Below are 23405 nucleotides of genomic sequence, written 5' to 3'. Positions count from 1 at the left end.
CCCAGCAGACTACTTCTAGAACGAGCTTGTACACTGAAGCTGACTCTTTTGCTCTCTTTTTGTTTCTTTCCTATTTTCTTGGCTTCTTTGCCACTATCTAGACAATTTTGGAACTTTTTTCCCAACTAAAATGGTTTCAGTAGTCTGATTGTGATCATACATTTTTACAAGGAATTTTTAAAATCTTTCCCAGAGTTAAGAAAGTCAAGGACTTAGGTCTTTTTCTTCCCTTATCAATATTGCAATGAAATTGATTAAATAAAGACCAACTCTTTATTTTTGTTTTTAACCCAAGCAGATAATTCCCATCCATTAATCCATTTTGTGGACCAATAGTTGCCATTCTGATGGAAGTTGTCGCTTCTTAACACTAGGCATTCTGTGACTATGTTGACAGCACTTTGGGTGAAGATCCTAACGGGTCTTAGATACACATAGGGAGAAATTTGCTCAGCCAGTGTCAGTCTTAAGCATGCGTATCAGAAGATCTTTCTATAGCTGGGAATTTTCCCATGAAAGGGATTCACTTAGGGAAGAGACACTTGTCCCAGAGTTTTACATTCTTCTTGAACCCTGCTTAAGGAACTTAGATGCCATGTCCATTTGGATCTCTGTCTGCACAGAACTTTGTCATGCCAGTGCTTGAAATGCCTCTTGAAGAGAATTCACTAGCACAGAATGAATGAGAGTGGAAGGGGTTGGTGGGGCTAACCAGGCCCAACCCCCCTGCCTAAACCAGGATACCTAGAGCCTCTTGCCCACGATTCTATCTGGGTGTACTTTTAATGTCTTCAAAGATCCAGGCTCCACAATCTTTCAGGGCAGTCTGTGCTGTGGTTCAGTCACCCTCACAGTAAAGAATCATTTACTAATGTTTAAAGGCAATCTCCTGTATTTCAGTGTGTGCCCACTGCCTCTTGTCTTTTCTCTCAGCATCACTGAAAAGACACTGGTTCCCTCCCCTTTGCACTATTGCTTCCATATATATGTGTGCTGCCATGTAGAGATATGTCAAAAACCTCCCTGAAGCCCAGGCAGACAATATTCCCTTCATCTACCAGTCAAGTTGATTCCTCAGTGGAGTTTAAAGAAAAGTTCAGCATGAAATTCACTTGGAAAATCATGCTAACTACATTATTTGGTCGTCTTTCATGTGCCTGGCAAGGTTTTCCAGGAAGAGCTGCTTAATCAACTTCCTGGGGATACAAAGGAGGCTGGCTGGTTTGTACTATTCCGAGTCCTCCTAATTGCCTTTTTTGAAGATGGGTGTCATTTGCTTTCATCCAGTCTTTAGCCTCTCTGTCGTCTACATATTAGCAAAAAGCTTTTCCACTACATCAGGCAAGGAGAAAGGGTGTCAGCACAGAAAACATCTCCCATCATGTTCTAGAAGTTGCACTAAGGTATGCCGAGTGTTTTGGAAGAAGAGAAAGAAAGTTGTCCAAAACAGCTTCCAATCGAATGTTCATGTGATTGGAAAAGTCAGGAGAGTGCAAAGGTACTGTTTTCTAGCAGTTGGCAAGCTGCTCACACAATCCCAGTGTTGTACAGCTTCCTTCTTCACCTTTCCAAAGTTGCTGCTCTCTCTGGCTCCCAGAGGCGAAGAAGCGGCTTCTTCGCGCAAAGATGATTATGCCGGTCACAGTGCTCTCCTTAGCGCGGCTTCTGCAGAAAGACGCCCGGGAGCGGTGCTCAGCTCCGGAGAGCATTGTACCTTCGTCTTTAGCGTCTCTTCTCGGCTACATCTTAGCAAAAAGCTTTTCCACTATGTCTGGCAGGAAAAAACTGTGCCAGCACAGAATACATCTCCCATCGTGTTCTAGACGTTGCAGAGAGGTCTGCCAAGTGTTTGGCAGGAAGAAAAGAAAAGTTGTCGAAAACAGCTTCCAATCGAATGTTCATGTGATTGGAAAAGTCAGGAGAGTGCAAAGGTACTGTTTTCTATCAGTTGGCAAGCTGCGCACACAATCCCAGTGTTGTGCAGCTTCCTTCTTCACCTTTCCGAAGGTGCCGCTCTCTCCGGCTCCCGGAGGCGAAGAAGCGGCTTCTTCACGCAAAGACGATTGTGCCGCTCACAGTGCTCGCCTTAGCGTGGCTTCTGCAGAAAGACACCCGGGAGCGGCGCTTAGCTCCGGAGAGCATCATACCTTCGTCTTTAGCGTCTTTTGTAGTCTACATCTAAGCAGAAAGCTTTCCCAGTATGTCTGGCAGGAAAAAACTGTGCCAGCACAGAAAACATCTCCCATCGTGTTCTAGACGTTGCACGGATGTCTGCTGTTGGAATCCATAGGGTTACAGGATTTTTAAGAAATGGTTAAAATGAAGTATGTATGCCTTAGACTGGAGTTTTCTTAGCATTGCAGAAAAGTTTCCCATGCAAGCAGAAAAGTTTCCTAAGCACTAGAGCATACGTGACAAATAACAATAGGCCTCTGTAGAATTAGTTTTAGGATGGCAACAATGTTATTTAATGTATATCTTTAGAAGGTTAGCATGAATAGAACTTTGTTCTTTGTCTCTTATGAATTAGTCTTTGTTTTAACTATCATTGCATGTGCTTTGTGGGATTGGATAGAATGCTTGTCAATATGTGTTTTCTGTGTGTGATTGGCTGAAACTAGACTGAGATGATTTTATGTATTTCTGTACCAGCGCTGCTGGAGGAGACATTTTTTGGTGTGGATCAGTGAGCTGTCATATCTCCATTTTGTATGTTGAGACTTATGTGCTGGAAATAAAAGCAAAAATCTCTTCACTGGTCTGGTTACAATGTTATCCATATTTGCATATTTTTCCGCGGCCTAGTGGGTTCCTGACACAATTAGACATACCACTCTCCTGCCTTTTGTATTCCCATGAACATCCGATTGAAACGGTTTTGGACAATTTTCCTTTTCTTCTTGCAAAACACTCTGCAGACATCCGTGCAACTTCTACAACACGTTGGGAGAGGTTTTCTGTGCTGGCACAGTTTCTCCTTGCCAGACATAGTGGAAAAGCTTTTTGCTAAGATGTAGATGACAAGATACGCTGAAGACGAAGGTACGGAATTCCCTCGAGCTAAGCGCCGCTCCCGGGCGTCTTTCTGCAGAAAGCCGTGCTCCAGAGATCACTGTGATGGGCACAATCATCTTTGCGTGAAGAAGCCGCTTCTCCGCCTCTGTGAATCAGAGAGAGCGGCAGCTTCGGAAAGGTGAAGAAGGAAGCTGCACAACACTGGGATTGTGTGCACAGCTTGCAAACTTAGAGAAAACAGTACCTTTGCACTCTCCTGACTTTTCCATTCACAAGAACATCCTTTTGGAAACTATTTTGGACAACTTTCCTTTTCTTCGTGCAAAACACTTTGTAGACTGTCGTTGTCTCGGCTGTTTTAATGACCTGGAAAGGCTCGGGATGGCCTTGGGCAGCCCCTGCTCCAAAGGACAAAAAGAGTCTTCAGGCTTTTTCTCGGTCTTCAGTGTTTATTAATTTTTTATTTACAAGATTTTCTCTCGGCCCGACAGAGGTCAACACATCAAGCCAGCCATGAGCACACTGAGAGCCCCCGGGGCGGTCACTTATCTTTATACTCAAAACTACATATACGATATTTACCTATTTTCCCCAATACCTTTCACCCTTATTGACCAGTGCACTTTTAGTAAGGACCAATCCCAAAGTGCCACCACCACCACAGAAGATGGAGGCCAAGAAGAAGAAGAAGAAGGGCAGGACATGCCCCAATTCCTCCATCTTACTTCTCCAGACCCCCCTGTACAGAAATCCTAAACCCTGTGTTTCACACTCTAATTAACTTATCCCTTCACCATTTATCTCAGTGAAATCCTCCCATCCTCATACAGGTGTCGTCTCCCGTGCAGAATAAAAGTCCAGCCACCAGACACTTCTGGCAACATTCCAGGACCTCCGAGCCCCACAAGGGTGGTCTCGGTGACTCGGCACATCAGTCCTGAGGTGCTGAGATCCCACATCTCCCCCTTCTGTTTGCACTAAAAATACCTCTTTTGCTACCTGACTCATGACATGTCTTAGACATGCGAAGATGCATGGGACAACAAGTATGAGGACTAAGAATTATTAAGATATAGAGTCCTATCTTTAAAATTCCTCTCCATATGGGAGAGATGTCAAATAATTCTACCAGATCATCGATCCATGATCCTGTGATCTTGCCAAGTTTATTTATGCTGTCCTTTATGTTTTGAATACTTTCATGAATTGATTTGAATACTTTCATGAATTGAATACTTTCATGAATGATCTGAGAGATTCATGCAGCACATCCCTTCAAACTCTTCACACCCATGTCCATGAGCGAGTAATAGATAATCGATCGCCGCTCTGTTTTGAAGAGTCGCCTGTCTTACACCACTGATGTCTTTTAACATGTCATCCAATGCGACAGACACAGACCGCGCATGTTTGCTTAACCGACAACCCATGTGGTCGATTTGAGTCAAGGCCACCCCTGATGCTGCTTGAGGTGAGAAGATTGCTGTAGCAACACTCGCTGCCTTGTCCCAGGAAAATATTTCGTTATTGCAATCTGCCGCATAATGTTGTATTGATCTTTTTTCTTTGCGCTTTTTCTCTCTTAGCAAGTTCAAATCAGGCGATAACATTGAAATTTCCCCAATGCTGCATGGACCTCCCATGGCATTAGCAGGAATGCCATGCCAAATTCTGTCCCCGCAAATTAGAAACAAACCCCGTGGCAATTGCACTAGGACTTGGATTGATCCTCTGGCAGTTTTCTCTGTATATTTGCACCATGCTGATGCTTTCTTATAGAATTCATGATTGGGAGTTAAATCGATAGTTTTTGCCTTTGTGACACTTGGAGTTTCAAACTGCATGCAGAGTTCCATTGTCATGGACCCAAAAATCTCCAATTCCTGAGGTTCTGTAGAAGCCACAGAAAGTAGATGCGTCCAAGCACTCCACTCTTTCACAGGATCTTTAATGACCTGCAAGATGTTAACTGCGGAGTGCCCTGGAATTGGCCATTCGTCCACTGGCAATCCAACCATGCATGCTGAAAATGGTTTCCCTAGCCTCGAATGTGTCAGACAAATACTATCCAAATTCGCTGCTTGAGCTAAAGTCTCCCGTACATTTTCCTTTGGTTGACTAATAGGTAAATTTTCCCCATTGCTTATTGCAATGAATGAAAGAATGATGCACATAAGCATCATGAAAGTCATGACTTCGCTTTCATGTGAAATCATTGTTTTGTTTTCCATTCAAGACCCTAAAGGAAAAATCCCCAAAGTCCTTAGTTTCTTTTTATTTCTCTTCTGAGTCGTCTTTTGCAGTCTGAGTCTCGACTTCTGTCTGAGTACTCGTCTCTTTGTTTCTCGGATCAGCGTTCTCCTGTTCTCGCATTCGAAATGGCTTCACATGTCGTGCCAACACCCACTTCAGACCTCGATCAGTGGAAACACAAGCGAAACCCTTGCCCCAAGTGATTAGTTTGAAAGGACCCTCTATTTTTCCTGTCTCTGGGTTTCTGATCAAAACTAAAGGATTTTCCCTTAGCTTTGCCTGTGTGCTGTTTAGAAAATGTCTCACGATTGGTGGATTAGGTTCTGAGGATGAGCTATTTAGGAAATTCAACACATACAGTGCATTATTTAATTTCATGTGAGGTGTTGCCTCTGGTTCACTCTTTCTTTGTCTGTCCAGAAGGGATTTCAGGGTGTGATGTGTTCTTTCAATGATTGCCTGACCTGTGTGTGAATGTGGAATACCAAACGTATGTTTGACACCCCATCTTTTCAGGAATTTGTCAAGCACCCTGCCTGTATACGTTGGACCATTGTCTGTTTTTATCTCCTGAGGCACACCTAATGCTGCGAATGCTTGCAGAAAATGTCAGCAAGCATGGTCTGCTGTTTCCCCTGCATGTGCTGAAGCAAAGACTGCACCTGAGAATGTATCTACAGAAACATGAACATTTTTGAGCCTCCCAAAGGATGGATATTTCGTGACATCAGCTTGCCACAATTGAAGACTTTGCAGTCCCCGCGGATTGATTGCTCCAGTAGAAGAAAGTGGCTGCACAAGCTGACAGTCTGGACAAGCACTAATGATCTCCCTCGTCTGACTCTTTGTGAGACGAAAGGACTCCATTAGCGCTTGTGCATTTTGATGAAAGAACGCATGACTTAATCTTGCCTGCTCAAAAATGTCCGGCAGTGTTTGTGAAATGGGCATTGTCAACCTGTCTGCCCGAGCATTCCCTTCCGCTAAAAACCCCGGAAGTGTTGTGTGCGCTCTAATGTGCGTGATAAAATATTCTCTTTCCCTGCTTTCTAGCAATATTTTCAAGCTCGTCAGAAATGAGTATAAAACCTCATTACTGACTTCTTTCAAGAGCGAACCCTCCAATCTCTTGACCACACCCGCAACATATGCGGAATCTGTCACCAGATTGAGAGGTTGTTTGAACAACTGAAATGCTCGGACAACGGCTGCCAACTCCACAATTTGTGGAGAGCCCTGAACCATCCTCACGTCTGCTTCCCAATCCCCTGTCGTTGAGTTTCTCCACGTGATCACCGACTTGTGTGTCTTCCCTGAGCCATCTGTGAACACTGTGAGCCCGTCCAAAGGTTCTTCACTTATTCTTGGTTTCGCTCTGTAACATATTTGTGATTGCAGTATTCTATGCTGTGGAAAATGGACTGTGCAAGTTCCCGGGAAAGCTAACAACACGATTAATAAGTCTTGCGATTGTTGCATTGCCCAATCGAAATAGTCTCGCAGAGGTAATTTGATGACTGAGAATTCTCGTCCTGCCATTGTCAGCAACCTTGTTCTCGCCTTTATGATGATATGTACTGCCATCTCTAAATCTGTGAGAATTATTTTTGCGGGCCTGTGTGGTAGGAAAATCCACTCTATGATTATCAAAGTGTCCTTTTGTGATTCATCCCATTGGAAGATCAAACCATTGAACTGTGTTTTCTTCCCCAGCGCTGCCAACTGAAAAGGCAACATTGGAACAAATCGATGTGCCTGCCTTTTCTGTATTGCGTCTGTGACTTTCTCCAACTCTTTCTTCGCTTCTGGCGTGAGTGTCCTGGGAGATCGAATGTCTGTGTCTTCTCTCAAAAGATCGAGCAACACTGGAATGTCGCTGTTTGTGATTCCCAAAACTGGCCTCATCCAGTTGATTTCTCCCAAAAGCTGTTGCAAATCATGCAAATTGTTGATCTTAGTGCTGATCTCCATTTTCTGAGGTTTTATTGTTCTCTCTGAAATTTTCCACCCTAGATATTTCCAAGGCGCAACCTCCTGAATCTTCGAAATGCTGATTTCCAGACCTGCCTTTTGCACCTCTGCAATCACACAGTCACGAGCTTCTTGCAGCTCTTGTTGTGTTGACGCTGCAATGAGCAAATCATCCATATAATGAATGATCTTCACCTTTGGAAATTTCTTCCACGCTGGTGCCAAAGCTCGTGCCACGTACCATTGACAGATCGTCTGAGAATTTTTTAGGCCTTGTGGAAGGACGACCCAATGGTACTGCTGCAGAGGCGTTTCCTTGTTGATACTCGGAACGGAAAAGGCAAATCTCGGAGCATCATCTGGATGGAGTGGAATACTGAAAAAGCAATCCTTGAGGTCAATGACCACAAGCGGCCAATCTCTGGGAATCATTGAGACAGATGGAAGTCCCAGCTGAAATGGTCCCATGTCTTCTATGACTTCGTTGATCTTCCTGAGATCATGTAACAACCTCCATTTGCCCGATAGCTTTTTCTTGATGACAAACACTGGAGAATTCCAAGGGCTGTCTGTTGGCCTGATGTGTCCCTTCTGCAATTGTTCTTGGACCAGGTCTTTCAAAGCACTCAACTTTTTCCGCTCAAGGAGCCACTGATCCACCCAAACTGGATCATCTGTTTTCCATGTCAACTTCAATGTGGTGAGTGCCGCAGTGACCCCTATTAAAAATCCACTTCGATCTTCGCACCCCATTGTGCCAAAAGGTCTCGACCCCAAACTGTGATCGGCTTTTGGACAACAAAAGGACGAATGATCGCTGTCTTGTCTCCTGGTCCCGTGACAACGACGGAATTCTCACTTTGCAGACACAGAGATGCTCCCCCTATGCCTGAGAGAGAACCCAAGGGCGCGACCAAGTTCCAACTGCGTGGCTAAAAGATGTACGATACTACTGTTACATCCGCCCCTGTGTCGAGCATAGCTCTGATTGCTATTGTCCTGTCTCCACATGTCAACTGGCACGTGAGCGTGGGTCGATCTCGACCTATGTGCTTCACCCATGTTGTGTGTACTTCAACATGTTCCTTCATAGGGAAACCTTCTTCATCGAAGATTGACATGACCTCTCCAACTGCGTGTGGCGGCAAGGCGAAAGCTCTCGCAACCACAGTATTTTCCAGTACAGTCAATGGTGGACGAAGTGCTCTTGCCAAAACTGTCAATTCTGTATTCTTGTCTGCTGAGACAACCGTAGGATAAACTAAGAGTCCAAGGATACTGCATTTATCTTGCCCAACTATCAAGAAATCTTGTTTTTTGTATGAATCCCCGCGGATACCTGTTGGTATCTCCTCATGATTTTCGTCTAGAAAGCATACTGGTTTTGAAGCTGCCAATGCACACTGTGCCCCTGGTGGGAGGAGGTCTGGGTCGCTATGGAATTGACTGAGGGTTTTGCTGAGGGCATCTGCTTGTTGCTCACTGATGATTGCCCTGCCTGCTCTTGTGCCACCGCCAGTACTTGTGTCTGAGTGTGCTGGCGATTTACGGATGCGCTCCTTCTCCCGTTTCCCGGATGCGGTAACGGATTTCCTTCCACGTCTGTCTGGGAATAACATTCTTTCACAGAGTGTCTTCCTTTTCCACACCACGCACAAATTGGCCTTTCCGCTTTTTGTGCTGGCGCTGGTGTAGGTGTTCGTGGACAATTCTTTCTCATGTGCCCAAACTCCCCACATTTGTAGCACTGTCCTCCTGGGGGATTGCTCTTCTTCTGCATCGTTGCAAGAACTTTGTTGATGTTCTCGTCCTGTTGATGGAGTATTTTTTCTAGTATCTTTTCTAATGTCTTGTCTTCTGATTGCCTCTCTGAATGTCTCTTTATCTGTTCTTCCCATTCCTCTCTTAATTAGTTTTCACAATCGATGCAACATGCTGAGTTGTCCCCACCTTGCTGCATGCCTCCACCATCTCTGCCAAGGATGGCCGTCCTGGCATGGCGCTAATGACCCGTTGACAATCCGGGTTGGCATTGCCGAAAGCCAAGCTCTCCAAGAGAGGCCTCTTTGCTTCTTCAATCGTCACCTGTCGATCCACGGCTTGCGTGAGTCGATCGATGAACGACATGAATGGTTCTGCAGGACCTTGCCTGATGCAAGAGAACGGAACATCCGGAGCTCCTGTTGGTGTAATCTGCATGATTGCCATTCGTGCTGCTTCTTTGATGTCGCTTAACATTCTTTGTGGAAGCCACGCTGCTTGTTCCCCTGGGTTGTCATCTGGAGGATCCCCTGCTAACTGCGCTTCTGTGAGGTTTGCATTTGGCCCACCTTGATATCTATTCCGCAACTCAGAAAGATACTTTCTCCACCTTTTTTCCCAGACGAGACTCTGTGTATCAGTGAGAATCATTGCCACAATGCTTCGAATATCATATGGCGTGAGGTCATACGTGGTGAATGTCCCTCTTAATAGTTGTTTGAAATATTGTGAGTTCAGCCCAAAAGTTTGAGCCACCTTCCCTAAGTCTTTGAGAGTCTCATGACCCATCCTTTCCCATCTTGGATTCTGTCCCTGGGTATCATATGTCACCGGCATTGTCAAATCTCCTGATCCCGGAAATAAATGCTTGTCTTTTGACCATGCTTTTCTGATGTGCTTCCAATCCATCATCTTCACCGGCTCTTGAAATTCCTCCTCTTGAGACTCCATTGGGATTTGCATGAATAACGGTGTTGTGGATGTCATCGGTGATTCATCGTACCTCGTTTTCGCCTTGAGGTTTTTGGCCTCGCTCCCAAATCCAGAAAGGAAACTCGAGGATCCTGTTGATATTTCTTTTTCACTGTATCAAATGAATGCATGAAGCTTTTTGCTGCTTCTGCTGCTGACAGCATCCATGCCGGAACACCTTCCGATGCTGTGATCCGTATGACATCTTCTCCTTGTTGCTGTGCTTCATCTGAACTTTCATCGTCTTTGCGAAATCCTGAAGTTGATGGATAATCCATTTGTTGTGTTATCATTGTCTTCTTAGAAGTACTCTTCTTTTTATATAATGTTGGAAAAAATTGCTGCATTGTTGCAGTCTCGCCACGAGATGGCGATGTGGCTCCACCGAACAGATTTGGCATGTCATGCATTTCTGTCATCCCCCACGAGGTGGCGCTGTCACCAGACTCCATGGCTCGGATGACGGAATGAACTCAACTGCTCCTCTTCCGGCCGACTGCCGTGATTGCGATCTCGTTTGAGACCAAGTCTGCATGGCTTTTAATTCAGCTGAAAATGGAGCTCGAACACCAGAAAGTCTCCCTTGAAGGGAAGAGACTTGGACTCCAAGGGTTTTGATTAAAGGCACCGAGTCTGGAGAGGAGGTGGAGCCCCGGGATGTAGAATCCCGAGCACAGCCCCTCCTCGCCCGAGACGTCACAGGGGACCAGGCCCGCCTCCGCCCGCGCTCTGCTCTCCACGCATGCGTACTTTCCGAGCCGCTCCCTTTCTCTCCCGAGCTAACGTCACTATCTCCCCCTCGTTCCGCCTCCGAAATCTCCTCCCCTCAGTCTGTCCCCGACTCTCTCTCCTCCTCCTCTGACGCTGTGTCCACTCCCCCCACCGGTGCGCGCAGCCCGCTCCCCGCTAGCACCCGGGCCCGCTCCACGATCCGACCTGACCTCCGCACCGGGTCTGACATCACAACCGCGTGCCTCCTGCCTCTCTCTACGGTGGCCCTTTAGGGCTGTACAGCTCCCCCCAATTCGCCACCCGTGCCTAACGCCCCTGCGCTGGTTTGTGACTCCCCCCCCAGGTCTTTGTGAGTCCTGCTCTCCACGCACGTCTCTGGCACCGTGCCGGCCGGAGCGGCCGCCGCTCCTGGTGTTGTGCTGACAAAAGCCGTACCAGAACTCGTATCTCCCATTACCTCCTTACTCGAGCCCCCCACCTGCACCTGCACCGCCGCAGCCTGGCCGCCCTGCTCTGCCACCACCGCGCCGCCGTGTCCACCATGAGAGAGCGCTTCTCCCGACCCCTTTTCTCCCCCTTGCATCCCCCCTTCCAATCTCGTGTCTGAGTTGGATTCTGAATTCCCTGTAATCTCTGGGGTTTCAGGACGTTTTAGGGATTTCCTGGGGTTTCTGGGTCTTGGAATCAAGGCTTTGATATTATTTCCTGCTCCCGTTCCTCGAGAGCCTTTTCCCCCTAGCTACCTGAGGCCAGAGCTAACCTTTGCCGAGAGCCTTGCTCTCCTCCCCCTTCTTCTAAGGGTCCCACAACTTCTCGTTGCTTTTCCAGTCTTTTTGACTGCACAGAAATGCCTTCTAGCATTATTCTTGCTGGCGAGAGCACCTTTAACGCTGTCTCTTTTTTTTTTTTTGTGGCTAAGAGATACAAATGCCTATTAATTTCCTGCCAAAAACCTACTTCAAATAGCAGACGTGTCTCTGAAAATGGATAATTGAGCCTCACCCACAATAAAAGCTGTTTTAGCTCCTTCTTTGGGATCCCTTCTGTGTATGATTCAGCCATGCCTTGTAAGGCGGACAAATCTCCCAGCTGTTCCTGGGAGAGTGTACCCCCATGTTCTTATTTTTGACCTTCTCACCGAGTCTCTGTCGTCAGAGCGGTCCGAAGGCTCCCGATCTCTGTCCAGCAGGTAACAGGAGATGGATACAGAGGCGCCTTTCCAGTTCAGATCCGGGCTGCTCTGCTATGAACTTTCTTCGGCAGAAGCTGAGAGATGTAATTCTCAGTGGCTGCTGTTTTTTGCAGACTGTCTTGGCCATTTTTTTTCTTTTTTTTCTTCTTTCTTCTGGCTTCTCTCCTTAGGAGTTATCAGTGCTCTCCTGGGAATTTGTCCAAGTTCGGAGCTGCCCTCTCGGCTCTTCAGCTCTTCATGGCTGACACCACCCCGCCTGGTGGGGAGTAGCCCAGCGGATGCCACTTGTCACTGTCTTGGCTCTTTTAATGACCTGGAAAGGCTCGGGGTGGCCTTAGGCAGCCCGTGCTCCAAAGGATGAAAAGAGTCTTCAGGTTTTTTCTCAGTCTTCAGTGTTTATTAGTTTTTTATCTACAAGATTTTCTCTCGGCCTGACAGAGGTCCACACAGCAATCCAGCCATGAGCACACTGAGAGCCCCCAGGGCGGTCATTACCTTTATACTCAAAACTACGTATACAATATTTACCTATTTTCCCCAATACCTTTCACCCTTATTGACCAGTGCACTTTTAGTAAGGACCAATCCCAAAGTGCCACCACCACCACAGAAAATGGAGGCCAAGAAGAAGAAGAAGAAGGTCAGGACACACCCCAATTCCTCCATCTTACTTCTCTAGACCCCCCTGTACAGAAATCCTAAACCCTGTGTCTCACATTCTAAGTAACTTATCCCTTCACCATTTATTCCAGTGAAATCCTCCCATCCTCATACAGGTGTCGTCTCCCGTGCAGGATCAAAGTCCAGCCACCAGACGCTTCTGGCAACATTCCAGGACCTCCGAGCCCCCCAAGGGTGGTCTCAGTGAATTGGCACATAAGTTCTGAGGTGCTGAGATCCCACAGCACAGTTTCTCCTTGCCAGTCATAGTGGAAAAGCTTTTTGCTATGATGTAGATGACAAGAGAGGCAAAAGACTGGATGATAGCCAATGACACCTACCTTCAAAGGCAATTAGGAGGACTCGGAAGAGTCCAAACCAGCCAGCCTCTTTTATATCCCCAGGAAGGTGATGGAGCAGCTATTCCTGGAAAGCCTTTCCAGGCACATGAAGGACGACAAACTAATGTAGTCAGCATGGATTTGCCAGGGGGATTTCATGCTGAGCATCTTTTAAACTCCTCTGATGAATCAACTTGACTGGTAGATGAAGGGAATTTTGAATGCCTGGGCTTCAGGGAGGATTTTGACTTTTCTCTACATGGCAGCACACATACATACCGGAAGCAATAGTGCAAAGGGGAGGGAACCAGTGTCTTTTCAGTGATGCTGAGTGAAAAGACAAGAGGCAGTGGGCACACACTGAAATACAGGAGATTGCCTTTGAACATCAGTAAATGATTCTTTATTGTGAGGGTGACTGAACCACAGCACAGACTGCCCAGAAAGACTGTGGAGCCTGGATCTTTGAAGACATTAAAAGTACACCCAGATAGAATCCTGGGCAAGAGGCTCTAGGTATCCTGGTTTAGGCAGGGCGGTTGGGCCTGGTTAGCCCCACCAACCCCTTCCACTCTCATTCATTCTGTGCTAGTGAATTCTCTTCAAGAGGCATTTCAAGCACTGGCATGACAAAGTTCTGTGCAGACAGAGATCCAAATGGACATGGCATCTAAGTTCCTTAAGCAGGGTTCAAGAAGAATGTAAAACTCTGGGACAAGTGTCTCTTCCCTAAGTGAATCCCTTTCATGGGAAAATTCCCAGCTATAGAAAGATCTTCTGATACGCATGCTTAAGACTGACACTGGCTGAGCAAATTTCTCCCTATGTGTATCTAAGACCAGTTAGGATCTTCACCCAAAGTGCTGTCAACATAGTCACAGAATACCTAGTGTTAAGAAGCGACAACTTCCATCAGAATGGCAACTATTGGTCCACAAAATGGATTAATGGATGGGAATTATCTGCTTGGGTTAAAAACAAAAATAAAGAGTTGGTCTTTATTTAATCAATTTCATTGCAATATTGATAAGGGAAGAAAAAGACCTAAGTCCTTGACTTTCTTAACTCGGGGAAAGATTTTAAAAATTCCTTGTAAAAATGTATGATCACAATCAGACTACTGAAACCATTTTAGTTGGGAAAAAAGTTCCAAAATTGTCTAGATAGTGGCAAAGAAGCCAAGAAAATAGGAAAGAAACAAAAAGAGAGCAAAAGAGTCAGCTTCAGTGTACAAGCTCGTTCTAGAAGTAGTCTGCTGGGAAAAGGAACCCCCAGTTGAATTTCCAATGTATTCCTGCCCTTGATTCAGTAACTGGTCAATGTAAAAACCAATCCTTTTGTACAACTTCTCTCAGCAACAAAATCTCCAACAGGTTGACACTACCATCATGCCTGTTCCAGACATATTTAAAAGAGAAATGATGATTTTCTTGAAAACCTACTTGCATAAAAGTTGCAAGATGGTGGAGGGATTCCCACCTCCTCCTTCCTCCATCTGGCTTGAAAGTATATTTGATAAAATATGCAACAAAGCACATGATTTATAAGGTAGAGTCAAATGGATGATTTGGGAATTGATCTCTTGTTGATAGGAAACTTCATATCCACTCTGTGTGACCTTTCTAAAACCAAATGTGGAGCTGAGGCATGAATCTGCCACAACAATTGTAAAGCAAACATACACACTCCCCTTCACATGCCCCCCCTTCCACACACACCTAGGCACACACAGAGATCAGCATAGCCCATCATGAACACCTTGGAAAAGACTGAAATGCTAAATGCCTCTCTTGATGGGGAAAAGGGCTGGTGCAGTAATTCAAATGCCTGGTACAAAAATTCTGTTGAATATTTAGCTCCTATTTAAAACACAGCTTTTCATTTCATTCTATTTACAGAATATTTTCATTTCATTTGTTTCTTTAAAATTACTTCGTTCTCACCTGTTGTGTGTCTAGGAATATTTTCTTCCAAAAACAGAAAAAAATAGATGATATCTTTTCAGCAGAAAACATTGGATGATACCATTTCAAACCGTCATGATATGGAAGAATTCTTCTGTCCCTCTCTAAGGTGGAAGAAGCATTTGGATCAAAGCTCATCTACAATGAAATACTTGACATGTTTAAGATGCTTTCAATCAATTTTGATCGTCAATTGCTTATTCGTTGTAAACAGTAATTTTTCAGTGAAGGGAAAGTGTGTGTGGTATATCTAGATGATGTGTTCAAACCCAGTTCCTACTAATGGCCAGGCTGAACGCCAGTAAATAATTTCCCGAATGATATTCTGCTGCCTTCTTTGGCACTTCCTGAAATCTTACCATGATGAAGTGCTGAAGCACAGAGATTTTCTCTTAGAGAGTGTCTCATCTTGTAACCCATCTCATGGATTTTATACTGTAATTCTTATCTCTTTTAAAATTTGCTATCTTCTGTACAGTTTTCATGAACCTTTCTGTTACAGTAGTGAATAGCACAGACAAATGTCATTTTGTACAACTTTGAATTTACCCCAAGAGCTGAGAGAAAACTTGCTCCTATACTTCAATCCGAGTTTCTTCTATAGTCCAACTTTGTTTCTCTACCATCAAGCTTCTCCTTTGTTGCTGCTCCAAGCCCCGTCCAAGCTGACCTTGAATACTTTCAGGGATTCAGGGACACCCACAACTTCTCTGGGCAACCTGTTCCAGTGTTCCAGCACTCCCACAGTAAAAAAGGCCTTCCTTTCATCTAATATGTGTAGGAAATCATAAATCTAGGCGTAGAAACTTGGAGTGCAAATGCGAAATTCTTTTGATTTGAAGCACATTTTATATGAATACTGACTTCCAGATGACTAAAAGATGTTGATGGGCATTTGAGCTGACAAGTTTTGAAAAAGTGCACGGAAATTAAAATTGAAACCACTAAAATTAAAAACTTCTTGCCATTTTCTTTTTCCTCTCCTATTCAAAATTGCATATGTCAGATATCAGTGCTTCATGCAAACCTCTCAGATGCTCTCAGAGAAAAAGCTTTTCTTTCAGACTAAGTTGAGGTTGATGCAGAACACTAGCAGGAGTGAAAGCTTTTCTGGGCATGTGGGCAACACCTTCTCCTTGGATTTGTGTGCAGAATGCATTTTATCCAAACTGGAAAATAGATCCCAGCTCTGTTCTATTCATCATTCTTACTGCATCAGGCCTGAAGATTCTGTGAAAAGTAGCCTGTGGACCTTGAAGATAGCACATGGGAAACAGATGAGAGGTGATGGAGAAGTTGAGGGAGAGAAGAAAGAGCATATGGCCCAGTACGGACACCAGAAAGTATTTCTTCACGTGATCATGGCAAATTGCGGGAGCCACTTGGTACTATCAAACCAGCCCGACTTGGCACTGGTGCCACCTTAGGTCTGGGAACCATCTGGCGTATCGTGGATTTTCAGGAGCCAGCCGGCACCTCCCAGCCACTGGCCCCCAAACAAAAATCATGGCCCTCATCCCTGGTAAACCAAACTCAACTGCCCCGCTTCTGCGTGGCAGATTGCAGGAGCCAGCACCTCGTGGCCACAGGCCTTGAAACAAACCACGGCCCTTTTCCCTGGCAAACAAAACTCACCTGCCCCACTTCTGCATGGCAGATTGCAGGAACTACTTGGCACTGTCAAACCAGCCCGACTTGGCACTGGTGCCACCTTGGGTCTGGGAACTCTCCCACGTATCATGGATTTTCAGGAGCCAGCCGGCCACTCCCAGCCACAGGCCCCCGAAAAACAAACCTCAGCCCTTTTCCCTGGCAAACAAAACTCACCTGCTCCGCTTCTGGATGGCAGATTGCAGGAGCCTCGTTGTAGTATCAAAGCTGCCTGACTTGGCACTGGTGGCAACTTAGGGCTCCAAACCACCCTGCGTATCGTGGATTTTCCGGAGTCAGCCGGCCACTCCAAGCCACGGGCCCCCAAACACAAACCACAGCCCTCTTCCCTTGCAAACAAAACTCACCTGCCCCACTTCTGGATGGCAGATCGCACAAGGCACTTGGTAGTAACAAACCAGCCTGACTTGGCACTGGTGCCACCTTGGGTCTGGGAGCCATCCTGCATATCAAAGAATTTCAGGAGCCAGCCGTCACTCTCGGCCCCTGGCTGCCAAACAGAAACCTCGGTCCTTTTCCCTTACAAGCAAAACTCCCCTGCCCCACTTCTGGCTGGCAGATTGCAGGAGCCACTTGGCACTATCAAACCAGCCCGACTTGGCAGTATTGTTCCCTTGGCTCTGGGAACCATCCTGCATATCAAAGAATTTCGGGAGCCAGCCTGAACAATTGTTTCGCACCCTTTAAAGGTGGTGTTTGACAAACAGGGCTGAAGCAAATCTTCAAAATATCCAGGAGATCAAAATCCATGGAAGCAAATTCTCCTGGCCAGTCACCTTGCTGCTGCTGCTAATTCACCCTACATACCATCTGATCAGGCCTAACAATGCTGCTGCAAAAATATTGTGAAAAAGGTAGGCACATTTTCACAGATGCAGGGAAAATCCCCTTGGATGATCATTCCAAGGCATAACTTGATGGAGCAAGTTATGCAACCTTGTCTACTGGCAATATCTAAGTTGGTGAGTTCACCATCTGTCAGCATCACTTTCGAAAATAAATGTTTGATCCACAAAAATAATATTTCATATGTCCTGTCTACCTGCTTCATTTCAACCAATGAATAGGCTACATTCCATCAGCAAAGGGTTTATGATCCTATCTTTCTTTAATAAGATTCAGATGCCCATGGTAGGGGTGTAATTAAATTCACATGTTAAAAATATCCTTCTTGTTATCTTTTCTTTTAATGACCCACACGTAACATCAGTCTGAGAGCTGAAGAAAACCCCTTCATTTGCTCTTTGCCAAGTATCATCTACGTGATACAAATTCTACTTGAGAAATCACACCCATTCATTGCCATGTAAACAACCTTTTCTTCATCATTAGGTATTTTGGTGAAGTGAATGATTAGAACATAAGCAAGGGCATTTGTTCAAGATGCTCCAGAAAGAGCTGTGCTCTGTTCTCTTCTTTGCTGCCTATGTTAGCACTGAGCTGCAAAAAATGAAAGACTACTAGGAAAAGTGTTACTTTTAGTCTAAATTGGTAAATGATGTTTGAAATACCCTGTTAAATGAAAAGGTGCTCTTTTAAATGATGGCATCTTAAGGGAAAAAGTCAGCTTTAAAGAGGTTTTGAGACAGTTGCTTCTGGAAAAAAAAATAAAAGAAAATTGGAGGCATCTAAGGTCTTTAGCCATCCCATCTTGAAGATTGATTCAAAACACAGTTCCTTCATACAGGAAGAAGAGAGGACCATAGGTGGCAACCCATTTGAAAATGGAGTTCTATTTCTTTCTGGTTGGGATTATCGGACACCATTTCTTGTGAAGTCGAGGGACTGCAGTTAGCTCTCCACTAATTTCCTTCCCTGAAATTCATCTGCATTTGCTCCTTTGTCTGGAGTCCCCATTTATTAGTATGCATAGATGGTATACTCCATCGATGCATGAATAACAGAGGGGATAATGTGCCTTTTGCTGCTATCTTCTTTTGCTGCTCCATTTTGCTTGCTTTGTTCTTGCTTTCTGTCAAAGAAATGCTAGCAAAAGCCCTCCTCAAGTCTTGCTGTGAAGACAGACTGCCAGAAAGGTAGAGAAACTTCCGACATTTCCAAGACCCATGTAGCACGTGTCTTGGTCAATTTCTATGCAGATCCTTTCTTCCAGCAGGACTTTTTTGCACCGTTAGCGAACACTGAACTGAATCCAATACAAAAGCAGTGGCCAGAAGAACCATTCTCTTTTCATTTGAATGGTGATAAAAATGCGTATCAAATCAAAGCATTTTAGAGCAGCAGGAAGATTTTCTATGCAGCTAGCAAATCATAACAAGATGCCTATTCACCAGCTGGGTTCCTTTCAGAATTTACAAGAATTCCCGACAGAAAACACAGCTTAGTAAACTACCAATCTAAATCACAATATCTAGAAAGGTGACATGAAAAAGAGCAAGAGGAAGAAAACCAAAAAGAAAACCAAAGGAAGCCAGAAATAAGGCACAACCTCTCCTCCTTTTCTGCTTACTACAGTACCTTAGAAGTACCTTCAAGTTTCCTAACAGTCATATCAGTAGAAAAGTGTGCCAAGAACAATTGTGGAAAACTGTGGAAAACCCTTCGATCACAAGAGAAGCATAGGGTTTGCTTTCACGACCATTAAATCTGCATGCAATGCCTACGGTAAGGGTAGGTTTTGTATATTCAAGAACAATTGAAAACTCTTTCTGAATTGAAGGGACTGCTTTTTGTTTGTTATGAATGACTTGGCTAAATATGGCGCATGTTAAAATACTGCAAACATGTGGTTCATTTTAGAGTTCATGCCAACTGCAAAGGAGGCAAGCATTTGGTGTGCTTAAGAAGTAATGTATTGGCGAGTGCTTTTGTTGCTTCTTTAGAAGGTTAGAATATGCCGAAAAGATGCTAGCTGGGGACTTGCAATTAATGAATTATTTGCTGTAAGTAGGTCAAATGACATTAGCTTTCAAAAAGGAAAAGTAGTCTTATTCCACGTGCCAATTCTAAAGTAGATTAATAAGCCTTAAGCAGAAGATGGATGTGAAGAGGGATATGACATGAAAGGTTAAGCAACACTGCTGACAGCAAAAGGCTTACCTGCTGCAGATACAGGAGACAAAATCCTATTTTGACACAAACATTGCTATTCAGACGACAGTAAAATTCTGAGTGACAGCAAAATTTACTCAGTCATGACAGTAAAATTTGCTCCCATCAAAATGTGCTAATCAATTCTTAGTGTAAGCTAAGCACCTTAAGCAAAGGGTAGTTCAAGCGTGACTGGTATTTGATGGCAAAAAAGGCAACTTGGCCTGCGTTTCTCACTTCTACTCCATTCAAAAGCTTACTCTGTCTAAGATTCCTTCGGAGGGATACCAACGCAAGCCGCGAAACTGCACGAAAATGATGATTGAAAGAAAGATGGATTAGAAAAACGGAATAATGGTTCATGTTCTTTTCCTTCCAACTGCTTTGTTTGCCCCTTTGAAATGTTTGAAGTCCTTTCTGGTGTCACCATGGTTGCACTGCAGCAAGTGTTCGGCTGTAAGCTGTCCATATTGCCAGCTTTTGGACTGCCTTCAGAAAACTTCCCACTGGTTTTGTCTAGAAATCACAAGCAGTAGAGATGACAAAGACTGCAGAAACCTTCTCATCTCCTTCTAGAGCAAGACCATGTCTTTCAGCCACTCTTAACTAGACAACTTTCATCAGTCATGAGGGAGTCTCATGTTCAAGAGCTAAGCAGTGACAGCTGCCAATGACAAAAAGCAGACTGAAATTCTCTTGGGACTCCAGCAGAGAGCAATGAAGGAGGTTGAATTCACCTTCTTGGGAAGTTCTAAAATGCACGTTCACTTGAGCACAGGAGCTAAGCCATCGTAACCTTTGTTGAGTATGTCTGCGTAGACAGAGTTTCCATCACTGCAGAAGCCATGTTATTTAACCCACGTTATCATCTCTAGCTGCTAAGCTGCACTTCTTGCAAAGTATCTGCAACGTATTTTACAGGGTGGGCTTTTATGTGTAATCCCTGAGTAATATTGCAAAGAGAAGTACTTGGGGTGTGGGGTGGGGGGGGGAACCCCAACTCTTAGGTTTTTCAAATTGTGGTTCCATTTGAAAGTCAAAAAAGATGTCAAACCTTTCTTTCCTAGACGTATTTCCAGCACAAACTGTACCAGAATTTATGACCCGTAACTGTACCATGGACGCTCTTTCTCTGGACTATTCCTTAAGAAACAAAGTCCTCACTAGAAATAAAACAAAATTAGCCAAAGTATTGGCCTGGATTAGTTCCAAGGCTCTGTACTAAAGGCCAAAGGCCTGTAATAATAGTAACGAGTGGACTAAAAGTTAAATCAATAGAGCATTACTCAGTTCAAAGACATCTTGTGTCCTAATGTTCTCACAGAAGACTGTAAAAACCTGTCTATTTTGTGGGTTTCTTTTATCCATTTAGCTGTACCTTCTACTTCTCTCCACTGTCTGAGAACATTGATGATTAGGTTGGATGACCTCATGTCAACTTGTAGAAGTAAAGAAAGAGAAGCCAGTAAAGAAAGGCAAATTTGTTAATTGCAGGTGGAAAGAGGGAGGCCAACAAAAGAAAACAAAAGAACGGTAATAATGAAATGCTCCCCTGTCTTCTGTGAAAAGTAAAGGCACAGACAAGAAAGAACGAGTGCAAAATTCTCACTAGAGAAACGCACTTGATCTGACTCAAGTATTTTGCGGTACATTTCTTGCTGTTTTCTCGTGCCAAACATATTAACCATTGAAGGTGTCCCTTTCCTCTTTCTGGAATACAGCTAGGAAGATGGCTGTGTCATTGCTGACAAGCTGCTATTCTCAGAGGTGTCCAGCTGAAAGTCCTAGATCAATTGATTTGCTCTGTCACTTTGATATGGCATGACTTACCGTTTCAGCACCTGAACTGGCCAGCCCTACAATTCTTTGCCCCTTGAATGGTTAGATAGGCTCCTTGGCAACTGGCATTTGTAAGGAGATGAAACTATGCAGAATTTGCACCGTGAGGTGATGCCAAATGAGTCACGCCGGTAGATTAACTAGGGCATGCAAGGCAGAGAGAGGGAAATGAGAGCACAAGAAGAGAGTACACAAGAAGAGAGTACAATCTCCTTTTTTCTGAAACACTGTAGAGATCAAAGTGAACACAAATCCTCCTAGGGGTAGTTCTTGCAAAAGACTAAGAGTTCTTTTTGTGTTCACAGGCCTGGAATATTTAGCTTTGGATCACGGCAAAATGCAGATGACAAAACGAGGCCTTGAAGTCACATCCAGTATGAAGCAGTAGGAAAGAGGGAAGCAGCTGAGAGCGTCAACCCTGCTAAGTAGTCTCAGTATTCTTCTTGACATGAGCAGAAATTTGAAAGGAGTCTCTGAAAATGACAAAGGAGGCAGAAGAAAAGGGAGTGATGACTCCTCTGGCCTAGTGTTTCCTAACAGGGATCTTCAAAATGGAAAGGTTGTATCATCCTTTCAACTGAAGGAAGGTATGAAAACAACAGGAAGGAAATGGCATCAAATACTCTGGGCAGTGTACTTCTAGACAGAAAGGCCACTGATGGAAAACCAACTCAACTGGCACCAATGCAGCAGCATTGTACTAAAGCCAGAAATGTCCAGCGCTTCGCTCTCTGCCATTCCATTCAGATGCACACAGCAGCTCTGCAACATTCCTACTGATCATCTCCTTGGCAAACTGGCAGTGAGGGTCCGTGGTGATGCAGAGTCCCCAGGCAGATGCAAAGGAGAGCTGCTTTCTTGCAAAAACCAGGCCTTTATCAGTTCCATAGCTTTAAGCCATAACAAACACAATTCAACCAACCACCGTGCACCACGCTGTGAACACACGACGCTTCTAGAACTTGTTGATCTAGCTCGAATTCAGCTGCCTCACCTTCCCACAGTCCTTTTCTACTTAGCCAAAGTAATGGGCCTCAGCCCAAGGCCTTCCTTTTTTAAGCTTCTAGCTCTATGCAGCAGCAAACCACTACTTTCTTCTGTGCCGAGACTTTAGGTAGACGATTTGCATCTGCCCTTCCAGTGAAACCTAATGGGGAGAGAAAAGCCTCTCCGAGATGTTCAGTCATTCCATTTTCTAGACAGGCCACATCCAAAGAAAAGCAAGCTATGGGATTGTGTACTTGCTCTCACAAAACACCTGCTGCCCTCTGACAATCAACTAGCAGAAAACCAGCCAAACCGAGACTTGAGGCAAACAACCCTTGGAAGGGAATCATGATGTGATCAATCAAGACAACACTTTTCCAGGCTACCGAGATATTGGAAATATCAGCAAAGGCTTGAGAGCAAAGGCTGAACTAATGGGGAAAGGGTCAAAGAATCCCAAGAAAAACATGACCAAAGGTTAAAACAATTCCAAGAGAAACATAGGCAACTAACCTGTTGAAGCCTTCAGGAAATCAGTGGCCGCTGATTTACATAGGCCATTCAAGTTAATTGACCCGTGCACCTTCCACTCCTTTTTCGGCACCATAGCACCGGTGAATTGAGACCATGGAATCACAATTCCTTGGATTCTGTTCTTAACTTTAGGAGAGAAGTACAGCAGCTGAAGTACCTGTTACTGATGTGATACCCAGAAACACAGAGTTGACACATTTCATTCTTGGCCAATCACAACAAGCAAGACTAAGAATATAAGGCTGGCTTATTTTCAGGACACTTTTCTTGTTTTACAGCCTGCTCTGATTTTGGTGAAACTTTTTCATTAGCTTCTCTCTAAAAGGAGAAAGTCCAGTTCAATGTCCCGCCCTACTGCTGCAAGTATACCATTTGGTTTCTCGAGCCTAAAAATTGAATCGGAAGGTATGGAGTCGCCCGGGGCGTCTTTCTGCAGAAGCCGCGCTAAGGAGAGCACTGTGA

Source organism: Melospiza melodia, chromosome Z (genome assembly GCF_035770615.1).
Source record: "Melospiza melodia melodia isolate bMelMel2 chromosome Z, bMelMel2.pri, whole genome shotgun sequence".
In the NCBI taxonomy this organism is placed as follows: Eukaryota; Metazoa; Chordata; class Aves; order Passeriformes; family Passerellidae; genus Melospiza; species Melospiza melodia.
Note: the sequence above shows the minus strand (reverse complement) of the source record.